This window comes from Melanerpes formicivorus, unplaced genomic scaffold, assembly GCF_026170545.1.
Source record: "Melanerpes formicivorus ecotype bairdi unplaced genomic scaffold, bMelFor1.0.p_v2 SCAF_26, whole genome shotgun sequence".
NCBI lineage: Eukaryota > Metazoa > Chordata > Aves > Piciformes > Picidae > Melanerpes > Melanerpes formicivorus.
In genome coordinates, this window is record NW_027142378.1 from 1,187,618 (window position 1) to 1,211,550 (window position 23,933).

Here is a 23,933-nt window from a genome sequence, read left to right on the forward strand (position 1 = left end):
GACTTGATTTTTGAGGTCTTTTCCAACCTGGTTAATTCTATTCTATTCTATTCTATTCTATTCTATTCTATTCTATTCTATTCTATTCTATTCTATTCTATTCTATTCTATTCTATTCTATTCTATATCACTCTAAACAATTATAAAATCTTTTGTGCCACCAAATACCCTCAGATGAGGAGATCTGGTGCTAAGCTGTGCACCTTCCACTTGTGGAAGATGTGAAAGAGCTAATTATCTAAGTAAATATCTAAACAAACAATGATCTAAACAAATATCCAAGCAAACAAACATCTAAACCAAAAATGCAAACAAAAATCTAAAGGATTAGTAGATTCAGGGATTTGTTTAGGTTTGAAGGGACCTTGAAGAGATCTGAAAGTTCTCTTTGTCAGAGATTATTGGCCTCTGACAAAGGCTTAGAGCCTCTAACCACATATTTGATGCTGAACTACTCCTATGTGTAAAATTACAACCCACATTATCGTCTTCTCCCCTCTCTCCTCTTGCCTTTTCCCTCACTGTCTCCATCTTTTCCTGGCTCACAGGATTTTGCTGGCCGTGTTTTGACCTGCTGAATGTGGTCAGATAAAGGAGAAAGTTCCAGAGAGATCTTAGAGTAGTCTTCCAGAACCTGAAGGGGACCTACAAGAAGCTGGGGCGGGGCTTTTGGCAAGGGCCTGCAGTGATAGGATGAGGGAGAATGGATTGAAGCTTGAGGAGGGCAGATTTAGACTGGAGATGAGGAAAAAATTCTTGACAGTGAGGGTGGGGAGACACTGGCACAGGTTGCCCAGGGAGGCTGTGGATGTTCCCTCCCTGGAGGTGTTCAAGGGCAAGCTGGAGGAGGCCTTGGGAGGTTGATGGTAGAACTGGATGATCTTAAAGGTCCCTTCCAACCCAACCCATTCTGTGAATCTATGACTACCAAACCCAGAGAATTAGCCCCTTGTGGGGGTTCTCTCTAATCCTGAAGCTACCAGGGTGAGGGGAGAGCTACCAGCACACAAAAAGCCCCAAACCAGCCTGCAAATTCTCTCCAATTTCCCATGGTTCAAAGGGCTTCTGCTAGAAACATGAAATGATTTAGACAAACAGTTTAGCTGGAACCAGGCTTCCTGCCTCAGCCTTCTGACTTCAGAAGCTTTCTCTTTGCCTGGAGTGATCTTTGGGTTGTTGGGTTGGGTTTTTATTTCAGATGTCAGCTTGCTATTTAGGATTTCACTTCAAGGCTGCAGCAATGTTTTGGTCTTTTCATGGTTCACCTCCTCTGCTGCCCCCAGTTTTTCACTTTCTTTTCTATTTTCTCTATTTTTTTATTTCCCCCTCCCCAAGTATTACTCAGATCCTTCAGGAATGTTTGTGGGTTTGATGCTTCCTGACACTACCAGCAGCCTACCTAAATACCGCTGCAATTAAGTACATTTTATAGACCCTCTTCAAGGAACAATAAAGGTCAACCTTCACTGATTTGTCCTGCTAGTGACAGGACATCAGAAGAAATGTCCTAGAGTAATGATGCTAATTACCATAGAATCATTGGTAGAATGGTAGGGGTTGGAAGGGACCCCCACCCCAGAGGTCAAGGATCACCCAAGGCAGGTCACACAGGAACACATCCAGAATGATTTGGGGATAGAAAAGGACTTTTAAGATGGTTTGGTGGATGTTGGTTACCTGGAGTTCAGTAAAGCCTTTGATGCTCTCTCCCCCAGGATCCTCTTGGAGAAAGTCTGGAGAAGAGAAGGCTCCGAGGGGACCTAATTGTGGCCTTCCAGTATCTGAAGAGGGCTACAGGAAGGCTGGGGAGGGACTGCTCAGGATCTCAGGTAGTGATAGGACTAGGGGGAATGGAATGAAGCTGGAGGTGGGGAGATTCAGGCTGGAGGTGAGGAGGAAGTTCTTCCCCATGAGAGTGGTGAAGCCCTGGAATGGGTTGTCCAGGGAGGTGGTTGGGGCCCCATCCCTGGAGGTGTTTAAGCCCAGGCTGGCTGAGGCTCTGGCCAGGCTGCTCTAGTGTGGGGTGTCCCTGCCCATGGCAGGGGGGTTGGAACTAGCTGATCCTTGTGGTCCCTTCCAACCCTGACTGATACTATGATACTATGATAAACTGGCTGCACATTGCTTGGATCAACCTCTAAGAGCATCAAGTCCAAGCTTTAACCCAACCCCACCATGGCCCCAAGTACCTTTCTGGAATACCTCCAGGGATGGGGACTCCACCACCTCCCTGGGCAACCTCTGCCAGTCCCTGACCACTCTTGCAGCAAAGACATTTTTCCTCCTCTCCAACCTATCCCTCCCCTGGCACAATTTCAGGCCATTACCTGTCCTTCTGTCACCTGATATTAGGGAGCAGATCCCAACCCCCACCTCACCACAACCACCTTTCAGGGAGCTGTAAGCAGCCTTGAGGTCTCCCTTCAGCCTTCTTTTCTCCAGGCTAAACAGTGCCAGATCCTTGAGCTGCTCCTCATAAGATGTGCTCTCCAGACCCTAAATGTCTGGATCTGAAGTACCTCTCCTGTGAAGACAGATTGAGAGAGCTGAGGCTGTTCAGTCTGGAGAAGAGAAGGTTCCAAGGAGACCTGGCTGTTGCCTTGAAGTATCTGAAGGAGGCTACAGGAAACCTGGGGAGGGACTTTTTAGGGTCTTAGAGAGTGATAGGCCTGGGGTGGATGGATCCAAGCTAGAGGAGGGGAGATTCAGTTTGGATGTTAGGAAGAAGTTCTTCCCCATGAGGGTGATGAGACACTGGCGCAGCTTGCCCAGGGAGGTGGTGGAAGCTTCATCCCTGGAGGTTTTGAAGGCCAGGCTGGATGTGGCTGTGAGCAACCTGCTGTAGTGTGAGGTGTCCTTGCCCACGGCAGGGGGGGTTGGAACTGGCTGATCCTTGAGGTCCCTTCCAACCCTGACAGTTCTGTGATTCTGTGAAGTTGTGAGCTGCCCTGCCAGCACTCAGATGGGGAGATCAGAGCTCTTTAGCCTGCTGAGGTGGCAGCCACACTATGGGTAGAGGAGGAGGAGGAGGTTGCACGTTAGAAATGCAGCACTGCACCCACCTGGGAGGAGCCCTGAGAGCCCTGAGGCCCCTTTCATTCCTCAGGCAGGGAGGAAGTCTCCAGGAGAACAATGCAAGCAGTTGAACTCTGGCAGCCAGCAGGAACTGCTTCTAAGAACTCAAAAGGTTCAGAAAGGATCAGGTCACAGCCTGGGTGTTGTTCACTTAATTTAATTACCACTTGACATGAAAATGAAAGGACAGCCTTCATTCCTCCCTGACCCATGTCACTGGGGGCGGGGGAGGACTATTAGAACTACAACTACAGAAACAAAACTATTCATTTAGAATTTCTCTCACTGCCAGCCTCTGATTTGTCCTAAAAACGACCATTTAGGGACTCCATGGACTTGATGATGTTCTCCAGGTTAAAATCCAGCTTTATTCAGTGCCTCTGTCAGGTAAGAAGCAGGCAAGAGGGAGAAGTGAAAGCTGAGCTCAGCTCGCTCATCTCTGGTGAGTTCTTACCTGAAGTGCTGTGTCCAGCTGTAGGGGCCCCCAAGACAAGAAGGTCATAGACCTGCTGCAGTGGATCTAGAGGAGGCCACAAAGATAATCAGAGGGCTGGAGAACCTATCCTAACAGGCTGAAAGAGTTGTGGCTGTGCAGCACAGAGAAGAGAAGGCTCCAGGGAGACCTTAGAGCTGCATCTCAGTATCTGCAAGTCTCCCCTTAGCCTCCTTTCCTCCAGACTGAACACCCCCAGTTCCAAGACTATCCAATGGTCATCAAAGGATAGAGAAATACCCCAGAATAATGATTCTAATTACTAGAGAGTTGTTTTGGTTGGAAAAGTCCTTGAAGACCAGCAAGTCTGGTGCTACACCATGGTAGCATTCAGCAGGCTGGTCAGAAAAGTGACCTGAGAGGCATTCTGCCTCAAATGTCTCCTTATACAATCAAAGAGTGGTTTGGGTTGGAAGGGACCTCAAAGCCCATCCAGCAGTAGCTCAGGCTGCTCAAGGCCTCATCCAACCTGGCCTTGAACACCTCCAGGTAAAGAGGCATCCACAACTTCCCTGGGCAACTTGTGCCAGTGTCTCCCCACCCTCACTGCTAAGAATTTCTTCTTCATCTCCAGTCTCCATCTCCCCTTTCCCAGCTCAAAGCCATTGTCGCTCATCTTGGCACTCCCAGCCCTTGGCAAAAGTCCCTCTCCAGCTCTCCTGAAGCCCCTTCAGGTACTGGAAGGTTGCTTTAAGGTCTCCCTAAAGCCTTCTAAAGTTTAATCTTTTTTATTCCTCCTCTGCCCTAGGGAGATCATACCTGGAATATTATGTCCAGTTTTGGGTACCCCAATTCAAGAGAGACAGGGACCTGCTGGAAAGAGTCCAACAGAGAGATACAAGGATGATGAAGGGACTTGAGCATCTTTGCTGTGAAAAAAAGCCTGAGAGCCTTGGGGCTCTTTATTGTGGAGAAGAGAAGGCTGAGAGGGGAACTGGTCAATGTCTATCAGTATCTCAGGGGTGGGTGTCAGGAGGAAGATGCCAGGCTCTATTCAGTGGTGCCCAGTGACAGCACAAGGAACAACAGATACAAGCTGGAACACAGAAGGTTCCACCTCAACATGAGGAGAAACTTCTTTACTGTGAGGATGCTGAGGCTGCCCAGAGAGGTTGTGGAGTCTCCTTCTCTGAAGGCTTTCCAAACCCACTTGGATGTATTGCTGTACGTCCTTCCTTGGGTGATCCTGCTCTGGCAGGGGGATTGGACTGGATGATCTCTGGAGGTCCCTTCCAACCCCTACCATTCTGTGACTGTGATTCTCTTCTCCATGCTGAGCAGCCCCAACTCTCTCAGCCTGTCTCCACAGGGGAGGTTCTCCAGCCCTCTGCTCATCTTTGTGGCCTGCCCTGGACCCTCTGCAGCAGCACCAGGTCCTTCTTGTGTCGGGACACAGGACTCCAGCTGAGATGTCACCAGAGCAGAGCAGCGTGGCAGAATCACCTGTTTGGACCTTCTGGCCACCAATATTGATTGCCCACTGGAGTGTGCTGCCCAGGGAGGTGGTGGAGTTGTCATCCCTGGAGGTGTTTAGGAAGAGACTGGATGGGGTGCTTGGTGCCATGGTTTAGTTGATCAGATGGTGTTGGGTGATGGGTTGGACTTGATGATGTTGAAGGTCTCTTCCAACATGGTATGGTCTATTCTATTCTATTCTATTCTATTCTATTCTATTCTATTCTATGCCATGCCATGCCATGCCATGCCATGCCATGCCATGCCATTCCATTCGTCCTAAATATTCCTGGATATCAGGAACATTAATATGGCTATTAGGGCAATCTGAAATGAAGGTTCCCTTTCAGCTCCCCTCCTCATTGCCACCTTGCAGCTGTGTGCAAGCTGTGCCAGCACACAGCTCCACCCCTGCCACCTCCCTTCCCCAAAGGACTGTCTCATGAAGTGGGTGAGAAGGAAGCTCTTTATGGCAGGTTGCAGCAATACTGATATCAATATCGATATTAATGGTGATGTTATCATGACTGCTGCTCCTGATATTAATACCAATCTGAATATTAACAACACTGCTGGTACAATGTTAATAATGACTAATAATGATGACAATAGTGATAATTCATTCATTATTTCCTTTTCACTTCCACTCCACAGCTGCACATTTCATTAATTTGCCTTTATTGAAGCCACGTCCTCGAGACAGAGCTCCCTGGTAGCTTTTGCTCTCCCAGTCATCACTATAGCAACAGAAGGGTTCACAAGCACGAGGAACCTGGCTCCACAAATGTTTCTGCAGAAGTGAGGTTTGGGGCTGGAGTTCTCCACCAAAAAAAAACCAAAAACCACCACCCCAAACCAAAACAACAAATACCTCCCAAAAAAGAGGAAATTGGTAAATTAATAGAAGCCATAAATGAGGTCAGCAGTCCTGAGAGTCTCAGTCAAATGAACACCAAGAAAAGTGTGAGGGTCTGGGTTTAAACTGAATTTCTGAACTGATTCTGTCTCTAAAGATCATCAGAGCTACTTGAAGAAGTCATGAGCCTCCTGAAGGTTCAGGACCAGGGTGGAGTCCTGCACCTAGGGAGGAGCAACCTCCTGCCCCAGGAGAGGGGAGGAGTGACCTGCTGGAAAGCAGCTCCACAGAGAAGGACCTGGGAGTGCTGGGGAGGGGCAACAAGTTCTCCATGACCCAGCAAGGTGCTCCATGGCCAAGAAGGCCAAAGGCATCCTGGAGTGCACTGAGTGTGGCCAGCAGGTTGAGGGAGGTTCTCCTCCCGCTCTGCTCTGCCCGGGTGAGAACACATCTAGAGTCTGCTGTGCAGTTCTGAGCTCCTAAGTTCAAGAGAGACAGGGAACTGCTGGAGACAGTCCAGTGGAGGCTGAAAAGGTGCTGAGGGTCACAGAGCATCTTGAGAAGGAGAGGCTGAGACACCTGGGGCTTTTTAGACCGGAGAAGAGCAAACTGAGAGGAGGTCTTCTCAATGCTAATCAACAGCGAAAGAATGGAGGTCAGGAGGCTGGGGCTGGGCTCTTCTCAGCGGTGCCCAGTGACAGAAGAAGGAGCAATGGACACAAACAAGAACCAAGGAGGTTTCACTTGAACTTAAGGAGAAAATTCTTTGGTGTGAGGGTGCTGAGCCCCAGAGCAGGCTGCCCAGAGAAGTTGTGGACTCTCCTTCTCCGGAGACTTTCCAGCCCCACCTGGATGTGTTCTGTGCAACCTGCTCTAGAAGAACCTACTTCATATATTCATATTCATAGAATGGTTTGGGTTGGAAGGGACCTTCAGGCCATCCAGTTCCTACCATCTACCTCCCACCAGCCCAGGTCACTCAAGGCCTCATCCAGCCTGGCCTTGAACACCACCAGGGAGGAGGCATCCACAGCCTCCCTGGGCAGCCTGTGCCAGTGTCTCCCCACCCTCACTGGAAAGAATTTCTTCCTCCTCTCCAGTCTCAATCTCCTCTCCTCCTGCCTCCATCCATTCCCTCTTATCCTATCACTCCCAGCTCTTGCCTGGCAGCCCCCCTTCAGGCACTGGACTTAAACCACCATATTCAATACATTAATTTCATTAGCACACCATATACAATATATTCATTCAATGAACACTCTATAGTCAGTGTATTCATTTAATTAATGCACTGTGTTCAATATAGAGCCATTTGATTATCACACTCTATTCCATATATGCATTTAATTAACACACTATTGTCAATATATTCATTAAACTAACACACTATAGTCAATATATTCCTTTAATTAACACACTCTAGTCAATATATTCATTCAATTAACAGACCATAGTCAGTGTATTCATTTAATTAATGCACTGTATCCAATATATATTCATTTAATTAGCATATTATATTCAATATATGCACTAAATTAACAGACTATATTTAATATAGTCATTTAATTAGCACACTATAGTCAATATATTAATTTAGTTAACATGTTATATTCAATATATTAATTTAAATAACAGACTATAGTCAGTGTATTCATTTAATTAATGCACTGTATCCAATATATATTCATTTAATTAGCATATTATATTAAATATATGCATTAAATTATCAGGCTATATTTGATATAGTCATTTAATTAGGACACTATAGTCAATATATTAATTTAATTAACAGACTATAGTCAATACATTCATTCAATTAACATACTATATTCAATATATTCATTAAATTAGCATACTGTATTCAATATATATTCATTTAGTTAGCATTTTGTATTCAATAAATGCATTAAATTAACAGACTATTTTGATATAGTCATTTAATTAGCACACAATAGTCAATATATTCATTTAATTAACCTGCTATATTCAATATATTCATTTAATTAACAGACTATAGTCAGTGTATTCATTTAATTAACGCACTGTGTTCAATATATAGTCATTTAATTAGCACTTTATATTCAATATATGCACTTAATTAACATGCTATAGTCAATATATTCATTTAATTGGCATATTATATTCAATATATACATTAAATTAACAGGCTATATTTGATATAGTCATTTAATTAGCACACTATAGTCAATATATTCATTAAATTAACATGCTATAGTCAATATATTCATTAAATTTAACATACTATATTCAGTGTATTCATTTCATTAACAGATTATAGTCAATATATTCATTTAATTAACATACTATATTCAATGTATTCATTTCATTAACAGACTATAGTCAATATATTCATTAAATTAACAGACTATATTCAATGTATTCATTTCATTAGCAGACTATAGCCAATATATTCATTTAATCAGCACACCATTGTCAACATATTCATGCCATTAATGCACTGCATTCAGCATATTCATTTCATTAATGCACTGCAGTCAACATATTCATTTCATTAATGCACTGCATTCAATACCTTCATCTATCCAACACATTCTATTCAATATATTCATTTAAATAACACACTCTAGTCAATATATCCAAAGCAGTAGCAGCATTATGTGTGAAAACAACCAAACATCTACTTTATAATCCCATAAATAAAGCAGATGGGAATAAAGCTGATGGGGGAATAGTTTCTTTTTCATAGTATAAAAATTAACTTGCTTTTTATACTTTGTTTGGTTTTCCCCCCCTGTTCCAACGAAGAAAGTTTTGGGGGCTCTAATAGCAGCTCCTTTGATCTGGTTTGGTGTGTAGGGAAGGGGGAGGGATTGCTTCTCGCTGTTCGCTCAGCTGGTTGGTAAACAGAATGTTGGCTCCCAGCCTTGACCCACGCCAGAAAGCTTTTGCAGCTGTTTCAGCAAGCCCAGCATCAGTGTTAGGGGCTGGATGGGAGCTGCAAAGCTCATCCAGAGCAGGATCAGCCAGGGCAGGCCACACGTTTTGCTCTGCTGTGTCTTCCCTGGCCCACACAGAAAGGGGGAGGTTGAGCCTCACTGCTGCAATGTTTCCCTTTGCTTCATTAGGAGAAGCAAGAGAGGAAAATGAGGAGTCATCTGTCATCATCCATTACTTATTGTGTTTGCTGCCCCAGGCTAGGAACATGCTGTTGCTAATTTTAGCTTGCTTTGTTCATCTGATTCTGCTTTTGTTAGCTTGCCAATGGGGCTGCCTGCTGGGCTGTGACCCCAGTTTCTGGAGATCAGAATCTCACCCAGCTTCTGTTGCGTGAGACATGTTGTACAGCTCAGCGCAGATTAAAGGCTCAGAGTCTCGGCATTTCCTCAGCTCAATTAGAATAAATGGGCCTCTCTGATTGCAGGAGACTAGGAGAAGGCTGAGGAGAAGGATTAGCACTGGTTAGGCCACACCTTGAGTCCTCTGTCCAGTTCTGGGCCCCTCAATTTAAGAAGGACATTGAGACTCTTGAACATGTCCAGAGAAGGGCAACAAAGCTGGGGAGGGATCTGGAGCACAGCCCTGTGAGGAGAGGCTGAGGGAGCTGGGGTTGCTTAGCCTGGAGAAGAGGAGGTTCAGGGGAGACCTTCTTGCTGTCTCCAACTCCCTGAAGGGAGCTTGTAGCCAGGTGGGGGTTGGTCTCTTCTCCCAAGCAAGCAGCACCAGAACAAGAGGACACAGTCTCAAGCTGTGCCAGGGGAGGTTTAGGCTGGAGGTGAGGAGAAAGTTCTTCCCAGAGAGAGTTATTGGCCACTGGGATGAGCTGCCCAGGGAGATGGTGGAGTCCCCATCCCTGGAGGTGTTCAAGAGGGAATTGGATGTGGCACTTGGTGCCATGGTTTAATAGTCCTGAGGTGTTGGGTGCCAGGTTGGACTTGATGATCTCTGAGGTATTTTCCAATCTTATTGATTCTATGATTCTGTGATTCTATGATTCTATGATTTGCCTGGAATGCTGGAGAATAAAGGGTGAAAATACAAGTCCCATTAAGGAGGGTCAGATTGGAGAGAAGAAAATGTCCTGAAATTGTGCCAGGGGGAGGGTTAGGTTGGAGATTAGAAGGAAAACTTTCTCTGCTGCAAGAGTGGTCAGGGACTGGCAGAGGCTGCCCAGGGTGGTGGAGTCCCCATGCCTGGAGGTGTTCCAGAACTGTGTTCCCATGGTTTAGTGGACATGGTAGGGTTGGGTTGCTGGCTGCACTGGATGATGTCTGAGGCCTTTCCCAACCCAAACAATTCCATGGTTCTGTGTGCTTTCCATGATTCTGTTGGCCAATGTGACAAGCTCCACACCAGGTTTTATGCAGCCAGGGAAAAGGAAAGTCTAAAACCCAATCATTCCCTTTACAGCCTCCTTCCTTTACTCTGCATCATGCATTCTGTACCCTGGTTGACAGCCTTCTCAACAGGAGCCAGCAGTGTGCCCAGCTGGCCAAAGAGGCCACCAGCAGCCTGGCCTGGAGCCGCAATGGTGTGGGCAGCAGGAGCAAGGTAGGGATTGTGCCCCTGGGCTGGGCACTGGGGAGGCCACAGCTTAAGTGCTGGGTTCAGGTTTGGGCTCTTACTCCCAGAGGGACACTGAGGGCTGGAGCAGGTCCAGAGAAGGGCAACAGAGCTGGGGAAGGGTTTGGAGGAGCAGCTGAGTGACCTGGGGGTATTTAGTGTGAAGAAGAGGAGGCTGAGGAGAGACTTTCTCCTTAATATATCACTTAAATCTCTTGTTCTTATGAGCCCCAGAAAATTTCTTTATTAGAACAAGGGGGAGGGAAAAAAAAATATGAAACCAATTTAATTTTTATACTTGAAAAGAACTCAACAATTTTATCATCATTTTTATTTCCAGACCCCCCTCCTTTTTCTCCTGGGAATGTCTTTGAAAGCTACTCCTCCTAAAACAAAACACAACAACATCAACAGCAACTAATTCTATTCTATTCTAGTCTATTGGAAGTGGCACTTGGTGCCATGGGTTAGTAGTCATGAGGTGTTGGGTGACAGGTTGGACTGGATGATCTCTGAGGTCTTTTCCAACCTTCTTGATTCTATGATTCCATGAAACACAACAAAAAAAAAACCCACCACAAAAAAAAGGCAAACCCAGGCCATCAGCTGTCTTCTGCAGGAGCTGTAATCCATCCTTCATGTCACCTACAGCCACCAGATGATGCTATCAAACTCCCTGTGAGCAGAGCTCAGCCCAGTGTGGCTGTGGCCAATTTCTGTGTACCTTGAAGGTAATCATCTCTGACATTTCCTCCCTGGTTGTACATCCCCAGTGAAGCACCACCCAGCCCCAGTGTGTCAGAAACAGACTCCAGCAGCTGACACATCACTGCCTGGGCAGCCTGGCTCTCAGACACGATGGGCAAGGTAGAGATGCCAGATCAAGTCAGGCCTGGCTGATCCATCACGCTCTAAAGCTCTGGGGCAGTTTGACACAGAACTGCTGAACTCTGGTTTCTTGCTGTCTGTGATTTGATGACTTGCTTCCTCTCCCTATCTCCCATGTTCATGTTTCTGTGCAGGCCAGTGGCTGCTGAATCCATCACCACACAGACAGAGAGGAAACTGTGGATTGAAAGAGTCCAGGAAACTGTGGATTGAAAGAGTCCCTGTAGTTTTTGTTAGGAAGCCACTTCATAGAATCATAGAATCATACAATCAACAAGGTTGGAAAAGACCTCAGAGAACATCAAGTCCAACCTGTCACCCAGCACCTCATGGCTACTAAACCATGACACCAAGTGCCACAACCAATCCCCTCTTAAATACCTCCAATGATGGTGACTCCACCACCTCCCTGGGCAGCACATTCCAATGGCCAACAACTATCTCTGGGAAGAACTTTCTCCTCACCTCCAGCCTAAACCTCCCCTGGCACAGCTTCAGACTGTGTCCTCTTGTTCTGGTGCTGCTTGCCTGGCAGAAGAGACCAACCCCCACCTGGCTACAACCTCCCTTCAGGGAGTTGCAGACAGCAAGAAGGTCTCCCCTGAGCCTCCTCTTCTCCAGGCTAAGCAACCCCAGCTCCCTCAGCCTCTCCTCACAGGGCTGTGCTCCAGACCCCTCCCCAGCTTTCTTGCCCTTCTCTGGACACCTTTCAGCAACTCAACATCTTTCCTAACCTGAGGGGCCCAGAACTGGACCCAGGACTCAAGGTGTGGCCTGAGCAGTGCTGAGCACAGGGCACAAGGACTTCCCTGCTCCTGCTGGCCACACTATTCCTGATGCAGGCCAGGCTGCCATTGGCCCTCTTGGCCACCTGGGCACACTGCTGGCTGATCTCTGAGGTCTTTTCCAACCTTACTGATTCTATGATTCATTCTGTGATTCTATAATTGTGTGATTCCATGATTCTATGATTCCATGGTTCCTTGATTCCATGATCCTATCTTCTGAGAGGGATCAGACAGGAGAAAAGAAAATAACAAAGCCCACTTTGGTGGAGCTGTATCCTGCTTTGCCATGGGCTCCTTTCCCAGAGCAGCAGGTTTTCCATCCTCTATGCCAGCATGGGCCAGAAAAGACAATTAAAGCTTTTCTGTTTCATCAGCCAGCAGGCTGAGTGGTCCTTCAGCAACTTGTATGGGAAACAAATCCAACTTGGAAGGAAAACAAGGCTCCCACCATGAAAGAACTCCTCATTCATTATTGTTCTTCTTGAATCATTGAAATATTAACCAAATAAAAAAGATTCCTGCAGCATGAAGCACATCCAGAAGCTACATTATCTGCAACATACTTCAGTGCTGGCTTAAGCAGTCTGTGGACAATTGATGTCTATTAACCCTTCATGAGTCCTCAGTGATGTCTGTTTGGTGGCTTCAAAAGAAACCAACACAAATCAGCCTTCATCATGGAATGGAATGGAATGGAATGGAATGGAATGGAATGGAATGGAATAGAATAGAATAGAATAGAATAGAATAGAATAGAATAGAATAGAATAGAATAGAATAGAATAGAATCAACAAGGTTGGAAGAGACCTCAAAGATCATCAAGTCCAATCTGTCACCCAACACCATCTAATCAACTGAACCATGGCACCAAGTGCCACATCCAATCCCCTCTTGAACACCTCCAGGGATGGTGACTCCACCACCTCCCCGGGCAGCACATTCCAATGGTCAATCTCTTTTGCTGGGAAGAACTTCTTCCTCACATTCAGCCTAAACCTCCCCTGGCACAGCTTGAGACTGTGTCCTCTTGTTCTGGTGCTAGTTGCCTGGGAGAAGAGACCAACCCCCACTTATCCACAACCTCCCTTCAGGGAGTTGGAGACAGCAAGAAGGTCTCCCCTGAAACTCCTCTTCTCCAGGCTAGGCAACCCCAGCTCCCTCATCTTTTCCTCATAGGCAGAGGCTCTTCAAGGTTAAAAGAGCTTGAAAGAGTTCCATGACTTGGAATAGGCACATCTCCAGGCTGAACAGCCTCAATTCTCTCAACCTTTCCGCCTCACAGAGATGTTCCAGGCCCCACCTCGTTTATGTAGCCCTTTGCTGTCCCCTCTCCAGCAAGTCCCTGTCCTTCTTGAGCTAGGGAGCCCAGACCTGGCTGCAGTATTCCAACTGTGGCCTCAGCAGGGCAGAGCAGCCCCAGGTGATGAAGTGGTGGCAGCTCTAACTGCTATTTTTACATTCCAGAATGAGGAAAACAGGATTCAATTAACTTTTTTTTTTTAATGATAAATAAAGAGCAGAACAGGATGCATTTAACTGTGTGGATGCATGAGTAGCTCAAATAAACAGCCAAATGATGAATTATTCCTTTTGCAGGAGATAGTCATAACCATAATGAGGTTAAGAAAGACCTTGGAGGAAGACCTTGGAGTGCTGGTGGGCAGCAAATTCTCCATGGGGGCAGGGATGTGCATTTGTGGCCAAGAGGGCCAAGGGGTGCAGTAGGGCTAGGGAGGTTTTCATCCCCCTCTACTCTGCCCTGCTGAGACCATATCTGGAGCACTGTGTCCAGTTTGGGGCTCTTCAACTCAAGAAAACAGGGAACTGCTGGAGTGAGTCCAAGGGAGAGCCCACAAAGATGATTGGGGGACTGGAACATCTCTGCTAGGAGGAGAGCCCTGGGACTGTTGAGCCTGGAGAGGAGGAGGTTCAGAAGGGATCTGATCAATGTCTGTAAATATCTGAAGGGTGGGTGGCAGGTTGAAGGTGCCAGGCTCTGTTTGGTGGTGCCCAGTGACAGGACAAGGAACAAGAGATACAAGCTGGAACCCGGGAAGTTCCACCTCAACATGAGGAGAAACTTCTTTACTGTGGAATTGCTGGAGCCCTGGAGCAGGCTGCCCAGAGAGGTTATGGAGTGCCCTCTAGAGACTTTCAAAACCTGTCTTGATGTGCTCCAGTGTGAGCTGCCCTGGGTGTGCTTTGGCAGGGAGGGTTGGAGTGGATGACCTTTAGATGTCTCTTCCAACCCCTAACAATCTGTGATTCTGTACTCTAGTTCAGGAAGAAAGGCTGAGAGCTGTGCTTGTTCAGGCTGGAGAAGAGAAGGCTGAGGGGAGACCTTATCACCATGGACCAGGACATAAAGGGTGGCTGCCAGGAGGAGGGTGGAGATTCCCTTTCCACAAGGAGTCCCATGGAGAAGCCAAGGGGTGATGGGGACAAGGTACTGCTGGAGAGATTCCCATTGGACTCCAGGAGAACATTTGTCACCATGAGCACAGTCAGACACTGGAATCATCTCCCAAGGGCAGCAGTGGAGTCCCCTCCATTGCACAGTTTGAAGACTCAGCTTGGCAGGGTGCTGGGGCAGCTCACTGCAGCTCCACTATCACCTAGAAAGCTTGGACCAGATGAGCCTTGGGGTTCCTTTGAACTTGGCACTCTGTGATCTGTGTGTGAGACTAGAAATGAACCCAAGACCTTCCTTGATGGTTGGACTCAAAGATCTCAGAGGTCTTTTCCAACTGAAGCAATCCTTTGGTTCACATCCACATCACACTTCTGGGCTGTGTGAAGTTGCATCTCCTTCCTCTCTAAGTGGAGCCTGCAAGAATCAATTAGAACCACCTCCAGGAGGATAGAAACAAATCAAACTAATATTTCCAAGGTAGGTTGGTCCTTGAGGTCCTAGCACCCCATCAAGCCAAGGTAGCCACCAAGAAGACGTGAGCATGGAGTCCAACCATGAAAAAATGGAATGGAATGGAATGGAATGGAATGGAATGGAATGGAATAGAATAGAATAGAATAGAATAGAAGTAACCAGGTTGGAAAAGACCTTTGAGATCATCAAGTCCAACCTATCACCCAACACCATCTAATGAGCTAAACTATAAAACCAAGCACCCCATCCTGTCTCCTCCTAAACACCTCCAGGGATGGTGACTCCACCACCTCCCTGTACAGCACATTCCAATGGCCAACAACTCTCTCTGGGAAGAACTTTCTCTTCACCTTCAGCCTAAACCTCCCCTGGCACAGCTTGAGACTGTGTCCTCTTGTTCTGGTGCTGGTTGCCTGGGAGAAGAGTTGCTGCTTTGGAAGTTACAACCATTTCGTTGCTTCAAAGCTGCTTGGCTTCTTTCTCACTCATCTTTCTTCATTCTCCTCTCACCATTCCTTTTTCTCTACTCTTCATGGATTTTTCTTGCCCAAACCTTTCTTTCCCACTCACCTCTCTTTATTCTCCACCCTTCATAGATTTTTCTTGCACAAACCTTTGTTTCCCACTCATCTTTCTTCATTTTCCACTCACCATTCCTTATTCTCCAACCCTCATGGATTTTTCTTGCCCAGATCTCTCTTTCCCATTCACCTTTCCTTATTCTCCACCCTTCATAGATTTTGCTTGCCCAAACCTTTCTTTCCCACTCATCTTTCTTCATTCTCCATTCACCATTCCTTTTTCTCCACCCCTCATGGATTTTTCTTGCCCAAATCTCTCTTTCCCACTCACCTTTCTTTATTCTCCACTCTTCATGGATTTTTCTTGCCCAAACCCTTCTTTCCCACTCATCTTTCTTCATTCTCCACTCACCATTCCTTATTCTCTACTCTTCATGGATTTTTCTTGCCCAAACCTTTCTTTCCCACTCATCTTTCTTCATTCTCAATCTCACCTTTCCTTATTCTCCACCCTTCATAGATTTTGCTTGCCCAAACCTTTCTTTCTCACTCACCTTCCTTTATTCTCTACTCTTCATGGATTTTTCTTGCCCAAACCTTTCTTTCCCACTCATCTTTATTCATTCTCCACTCACCATTCCTTATTCTCCACCTTTCATGGATTTTTCTTGCCCAAACCTTTCTTTCCCACTCACCTTTCCTTATTCTCTACTCTTCATGGATTTTTCTTGCCCAAACCTTTCTTTCCCACTCATCTTTCTTCATTGTCCACTCACCATTCCTTATTCTCCACCCTTCATGGATTTTTCTTGCTCCAATCTCTCTTTCCCACTCCCCTTTCTTTACTCTTCACTCATCATCCCAAACATCTGGCTGATTTCGAGGACCCCAAGAGGAGGAAGTTTTCCTTTCACAGTATCATAGACCTGGATCTAGTCACTCATTCAAAACCACACCAAACAAATCTAAACTGTCATTTTCCCTTGAAGTCAAAGTCAGCTCTGGGATTTCAACTGGCTTGATTGGTTGAAACTTTTACCATGTTTAGATGGGTGATGAAATTAGGATCTAATTTACCCAGCTGCAGGCAGCTCCCCAATGACATTTACAAAAGGAGGAAGGATGTGAAATGAGTTACATAGCTGAGGAGGAGAGAGGTCCCTGAAGAAACCCCCCTTGATGTATATAATTAAATGTCTTGTTAGAAGACAACTTCAGTGATTCATTTCTGCTAAAACAATCTATCCTCCTAATTCATCCTAACAAAGCAGAGATTGCCACCAGGTCACTGATTTGGCTGCTCATCAGCCTTTGAAGCTCTTGTTGTGAACCAAGCAAAACATGACGCTTCTGTTTGGTTTTAGAATCATGGAATCAATAAGGTTGGAAAAGACCTCAGAGATCAAGTCCAACCTGGCACCCAACACCTCCTGACTATTAAACCATGGTATCAAGTGCCACATCCAGTCCCCTTTTAAACACCTCCAGGGATGGGGACTCCACCACCTCCCTGGGCAGCAGATTCCAATGGAAAATTACTCACTCTGGGAAGAACTTTCTCCTCACCTCCAGCCTAAACCTCCCCTGGCACAGCTTGAGACTGTGTCCTCTTGTTCTGTGGCTACTTGCCTGGGAGAAGAGACCAACCCCCACCTGGCTACAACCTCCCTGCAGGGAGTTGCAGACAGCAAGAAGGTCTCCCCTGAGCCTCCTCTTCTCCAGGCTAAGCAACCCCAGCTCCCTCAGCCTCTCCTCACAGGGCTGTGCTCCAGACCCCTCCCCAGCTTTGTTACCCTTCTCTGGACATGTTCAAGAGTTTTAGTTTTGTCTTTCCATGCTGCTAGTTCTCCTCCTCCCAGTGAACTCTGGGATTAAAAATAATTTGCAGAGTGGAGGTCAGCTCCAAGTCTACTTTGTAGCTGGCAATTAGTAGTTGCCTGTGACTGCTGCTTCCCTGGTCCGCAGTGACAAAAGGGCTTCCAAGCTGCTGGTGCAGATGGTATTTGTTTAAAATCCTGTGCTTGGTGTTTTATTTCTGCCTAAAGAGAAAAAATTGGTGTTTCTTTGTGCTGCCAGGATGTTATTTCTAAGAGACATTAAATATTGTGAGGAGATCGAGTAGGCTGAACACGAGCCAGCAGTGTGCCCAGGTGGCCAAGAAAGCCAATGGCATCCTGGCCTGCATTAGGAAGAGTGTGGCCAGCAGGAGCAAGGAAGTCATTGTGCCCTGTGCTCAGCACTGGTTAGGCCACACCTTGAGTCCTGTGTCCAGTTCTGGGCCCCTCAATTTAAGAAGGACATTGAGACTCTTGAACGTGTCCAGAGAAGGGCAACAAGGCTGGGGAGGGGTCTGGAGCACAGCCCTGTGAGGAGAGGCTGAGGGAGCTGGGGTTGCTTAGCCTGGAGAAGAGGAGGCTCAGGGGAGACCTTCTTGCTGTCTGCAACTCCCTGAAGGGAGGTTGTAGCCGGGTGGGGGTTGGTCTCTTCTCCCAGGCAAGTAGCCACAGAACAAAAGGACACAGTCTCAAGCTGTGCCAGGGGAGGTTTAGGCTGGATGTTAGGAAGAAGTTCTTCCCATCAAGACAGATTGACCATTGGAATGTGCTGCCCAGGGAGGTGGTGGAGTCCCCATCCCTGGAGGTGTTTAGGAAGAGCCTGGCTGAGGCACTTGGTGCCATGGTTTAGTTGATGAGATGGTGTTGGGTGAGAGGTTGGACTTGATGATCTTGAAGGTCGTTTCCAACCCGGTTGATTCCATTCCATTCCATTCCATTCCATTCCATTCCATTCCATTCCATCCCATCCTATCTGGAGTGTGACAGAGCCAGTGTTAGAGGCTGGAGATGGAGAGGCAGCAGTTTGTAGATAGCTCCAAAGTAAGAAGTGGATTGAAAGGGGGAGAAAATAAAAGAAGCCATTTTTGGAAGCACTTCATCCCAGACTACTGCCTGCAATTCAACAGCTCTCTCTAGATAGCTCCGCTGATCTTGGACCTGACCTAATAGACAGAAAGGTTAGTGGCAGTTTGTCAGTGTAGGCACCAGACGAGTTTGCTTAGGATGCTCGGCCGTGGAGGAAGGCCTGAAGATTGAAAGGGAGGATCTGTGACAGAGTGCTAAGCAAATGCTGGTTCCATTAAGAGGGGAGGTGGGCAGCAAAAGATATGATCAAAACCAGTTGTGAAGAAGGGCTGGGAAGGAAGATAACTCCAGAAAACCATGGAAGTAGTAGGCTGGAGGGCAGATGAGAAGTGAGTCTATTGATTTTTATCTTTGGCACTATAACTTTTGCTCACAGCTGGGTGAGGTTTCCCAACATGCAGTGAATTATTTGCTGCCTTCTTTTGCCTTTTTCTCCTCTTTATTTATTTATTTTCCTCCCCCTTTCAGCACAGAAGATCAGAGAATAGCTCTGGATAGAAAAGGCCTCAAAGGAAAAAGGAAGGAGATCCGTGGTTGAAATGAGGAGAGACTTAATGGAACAGTGACACCAAGGACAATATAAAGGAGGCCAAGTTAGGCTCAGCCCAGGCAATGGACAGTGGTCACAGTAAATGGGAAGGTTGTCCTGAGGAGCAGAATGGAAACCATAGAATAGGGTCACAGGATCACAGAGTGATACAATCATTAAGGTTAGAAAGGTCCTCTAAGACCCTTGAGTCCAACCATCAACCCAGCCCCACCGTGATCCAAAGTGTCGTGGCCAAACCTTTCTCGGACAGGGATGGGGACTCCACCACCTCCCTGGGCAGCCTGTGCCAATCCCTGGTCACTCTTGCAGGAAAGAAACTTCTCCTCTCTAACCTAACCCTCCCCTGGTTCAACCTGAGGTGGCTCCTCTCATCTTACCACTTGTTACTTGAGAGAAAAGACCAACACTGACCTCACTCCAATGTCCTTTCAGGGAGCTGAAGAGAGCAATGAGGTCTCCCCTCAGGCTCTTTTCTGCAGACTAAACCAACCCAGGTTCCTCAGCTGCTCCTTGCAGCCCAGGTGCTCCAGGCCCTTCCCCAGCTCCCTCAGCCTGGCCTCACAGCAGAGCTGCTCCAGCCCTGGGATCATCTTTGTGGCCTCCACAGTCTGTGTCCCTCTCCTGCTGGGGACAGCAGAGCTGGAGGCAGGATTGGAAGTGAGGTCTGAGCAGAGCAGAGCCTAGGGGCAGCATCCCCTCTCCAGCCCTGCTGCCCACACTCCTCTGGCTGCAGCCTAGGTAAATATTTAAAGAGTGACTTACAATACACTTTGCATGCCCAAACAATGCTGCAGAAGCAGATACATGATTTAAGACAAGATAAGGCAGAAATTGCAGCACTTTAGTTTCTTCACCTGTCCCTGGGATCAATAAACTCATCTGGGAGCTTCCTGAAAAGCTGTGGCTTAGCCTCTTACAAAGAAATCACAGAAGTTCTGCCTCCATACAGATAAGAGCTGCTTGCAATTTCCTTTGATTCTTTCCTTAATCTGTTGCCCATTAACAGAAGGAGGCAAACACCTCTGTAAATGAGCAACACCTCTCCCTAAATTACACAGGAGAGCTGCACAAATTAGTTTTTCTTTTTAGCTATACACAAAAAAACCCCCAAAGCCCAAACTCTGATTCATAGAGGCACAAACCAGTTTCTCGACCGACTGGACAGATGGGCAGAGTCCAATGGGATGGCTTTCAACAAGTCCAAGTGCCGAGTGCTGCACTTTGGCTATGGCAATCCCATGCAGAGCTATAGGCTGGGGTCGGAGTGGCTGGAGAGCTCCCAGACAGAGAGGGACCTGGGTGTGCTGATCGACAGCCACCTGAATATGAGCCAGCAGTGTGCTCAGGTGGCCAGGAGGGCCAATAGCATTCTGGCCTGCATTAGGAATAGTGTGGCCAGCAGGAGCAGGGAGGTCATAGTGCCCCTGTACTCTGCTCTGGTTAGGCCGCACCTTGAGTACTGTGTCCAGTTCTGGGCTCCTCAGTTTAAGAAGGACATTGAGACACTTGAGCGTGTCCAGAGAAGGGCAACAAGGCTGGTGAGAGGCCTTGAACACAAGCCCTATGAGGAGAGGCTGAGGGAGCTGGGATTGTTTAGCCTGGAGAAGAGGAGGCTCAGGGGTGACCTTATTGCCCTCTACAACTACCTGAAGGGTGGTTGTAGCCAGGAGGGAGTTGGCCTCTTCTCCCAGGCAACCAGCACCAGAACAAGGGGACACAGTCTCAAGCTGCGCCAGGGGAGGTTCAGACTCGAGGTGAGGAGGAAGTTCTTCACCGAGCGAGTCATTCGGCATTGGAATGGGTTGCCCAGGGAGGTGGTTGAGTCATCGACCCTGGAGGCGTTCAAGGGGAGATTGGACGTGGCACTTGGTGCCATGGTCTAGTCATGGGGTCTGCGGTGTCAGGTTGGACTCGATGATCCTCGAGGTCCTTTCCAACCTAGGTGATACTGTGATACTGTGATACTGTGATACTGTGATACTGTGGATTGGAAAGGACTTCAAAGCTCATCCAGTTAGAATAGAATAGAATAAAATAGAATAGAATAGAACAGAACAGAACAGAACAGAACCAGGTTGGGAGAGACTTTCAAGATCATCCAGTCCAACCTATCACCCAATACCATCTAATCAACTAAACCATGGCACCAAGCACCCCATGCAGTCTCTTCCTAAACACCTCCAGGGATGGTGACTCCACCACCTCCCTGGGCAGCACATTCCAATGGCCAATCTCTCTTGATGGGAAGAACTTCTTCCTAACATCCAGCCTAAACCTCCCCTGGCACAGCTTGAGACTGTGTCCTCTTGATCTGGGGCTGCTTGCCTGGGAGAAGAGACCAACCCCCACCTGGCTACAACCTCCCTTCAGGGAGTTGCAGACAGCAAGAAGGTCTCCCCTGAGCCTCCTCTTCTCCAGGCTAAGCAACCCCAGCTCCCTCAGCCTCTCCTCACAGGGCTGTGCTCCAGACCCCTCCCCACCTTTCTTGCCCTTCTCTGGACACCTTCAAGAGTCTCAATGTTCTTCTTAAACTGAGGGGCCCAGAACTGGACACAGGACTCAAGGTGTGGCCTAAGCAGTGCTGAGCACAGGGCAGAATGACTTCCCTGTTCCTGCTGGCCACACTCTTCCTGATGCAGGCCAGGATGCCATTGGCCTTCTTGGCCACCTTGGCACACTGCTGGCTCATGTTCAGCCTACTCTCAACCAGCAGCCCCAGGTCCCTCTCTGCCTGGCTGCTCTCAGCCACTCTGACCCCAGCCTGTAGCACTGCCTGGGGTTGTTGTGGCCAATGTGCAGAACCTGGCACTTGGATGTGTTCAATCTCCTGCCCTTGGCCTCTGCCCATCTGTCCAGCCTGGCAAGGTCCCTCTGCAGAGCTCTCCTAGCCTCTAACAGATCAACTCCTGCCCCCAGCTTGCTGTCATCTGCACATTTACTGCTGATGGACTCAATCCCCTCCTCCAGATCATCAACAAAGATATTGAACAGTCTGGGGCCCAGCACTGATCCCTGGGGCACACCACTGGTGCCTGGCTGCCAGCTGGCTGTGGCACCATTGAGCACCACCCTCTCAGCTCAGCCTCCAGCCAGCTCCTGACCCAGCTCAGAGCGCTCGTGTCCAAGCCTCCTGCCATGGGCAGGGACACCTCCCACCAGCCCAGGTTGCTCAAGGCCTCATCCAGCCTGGCCTTGAGGACCTCCAGGGAGGAGGCAGCCACAGCCTCCCTGGGCAACCTGTGTCAGTGCCTGCACACCCTCACTTCCAAGAATTTCTTCTTCATCTCTTACTCTCCATCTCCCCGCTCCCAGCTCAAAGCCATTGTCCCTCATCTTGTCACTCGCAGCCTTCCTGGAGTCCCTCCCCAACTCTCCTGGAGCCCATTCAGGTACTGGAAGGCTGCTCTGATTTCTACCCAGAGCTTTCTCCTCTTCTCCAGGCTGCACAGACCTAACTCTCCCATTCTGTCCCCACAGTAGAGTTTCTCCAACCCTCTGATCAGAAGAAAAGCCAAAAAAGCCTCAGATGAAAAGTTCAGACTGGATATTTATAAATATAATTGCAATTAAACTTTGCTGCCTGGAAAAATTAGTACCATAATTTGAAGGAGATTCAATTATTTTCTTCCCCATCCTTTGATGATATTGGCAGGGAACCAATTCCCAGGGTCAAAGAAGGAGGAAGGAACAGTCCTGGTTGTTACCAGTCCTGGTTGTTTCAGGTCTTTATTCTTACCAGTGGCTGGGCCTATCCTCATCTTTCCCAAACTGGTTAATCCTCTCCTCTCCTCTCCTCTCCTCTCCTCTCCTCTCCTCTCCTCTCCTCTCCTCTCCTCTCCTCTCCTCTCCTCTCCTCTCCTCTCCTCTCCTCTCCTCTCCTCTCCTCTCCTCTCCTCTCCGAACCTCTCCTCTCCGAACCTCTCCTCTCCGAACCTCTCCTCTCCTCTCCTCTCCTCTCCTCTCCTCTCCTCTCCTCTCCTCTCCTCTCCTCTCCTCTCCTCTCCTCTCCTCTCCTCTCCTCTCCTCTCCTCTCCGAACCTCTCCTCTCCGAACCTCTCCTCTCCGAACCTCTCCTCTCCGAACCTCTCCTCTCCTCTCCGAACCTCTCCTCTCCTCTCCGAACCTCTCCTCTCCTCTCCTCTCCGAACCTCTCCTCTCCAAACCTCTCCTCTCCGAACCTCTCCTCTCCGAACCTCTCCTCTCCGAACCTCTCCTCTCCTCTCCGAACCTCTCCTCTCCGAACCTCTCCTCTCCTCTCCGAACTTCTCCTCTCCTCTCCTCTCCTCACCTCTCCTCTCCTCTCCTCTCCTCTCCTCTCCTCTCCTCTCCTCTCCTCTCCTCTCCTCTCCTCTCCTCTCCTCTCCTCTCCGAACCTCTCCGAACCTCTCCTCTCCTCTCCGAACCTCTCCTCTCCGAACCTCTCCTCTCCGAACCTCTCCTCTCCGAACCTCTCCTCTCCTCTCCGAACCTCTCCTCTCCGAACCTCTCCTCTCCTCTCCGAACCTCTCCTCTCCGAACCTCTCCTCTCCGAACCTCTCCTCTCCTCTCCGAACCTTCCCTTCCCTTCCCTTCCCTTCCCTTCCCTTCCCTTCCCTTCCCTTCCCTTCCCTTCCCTTCCCTTCCCTTCCCTTCCCTTCCCTTCCCTTCCCTTCCCTTCCCTTCCCTTCCCTTCCCTTCCCTTCCCTTCCCTTCCCTTCCCTTCCCTTCCCTTCCCTTCCCTTCCCTTCCCTTCCCTTCCCTTCCCTTCCCTTCCCTTCCCTTCCCTTCCCTTCCATCTTTGTGGCTGCCTCTGGTCTCACTCCATCAGCTTTGTGCCCTTATTTTCTGCTCTACAACCTCTCCTACATCCCCTCACAAGGAGGAAACCAGGATAGTAGTGATTCCCATGAATATTCATGGACATCCCTCTGTTGTTTTAACATAATTTTCATGGAACCTCTCTTCAGTGCAGCATGA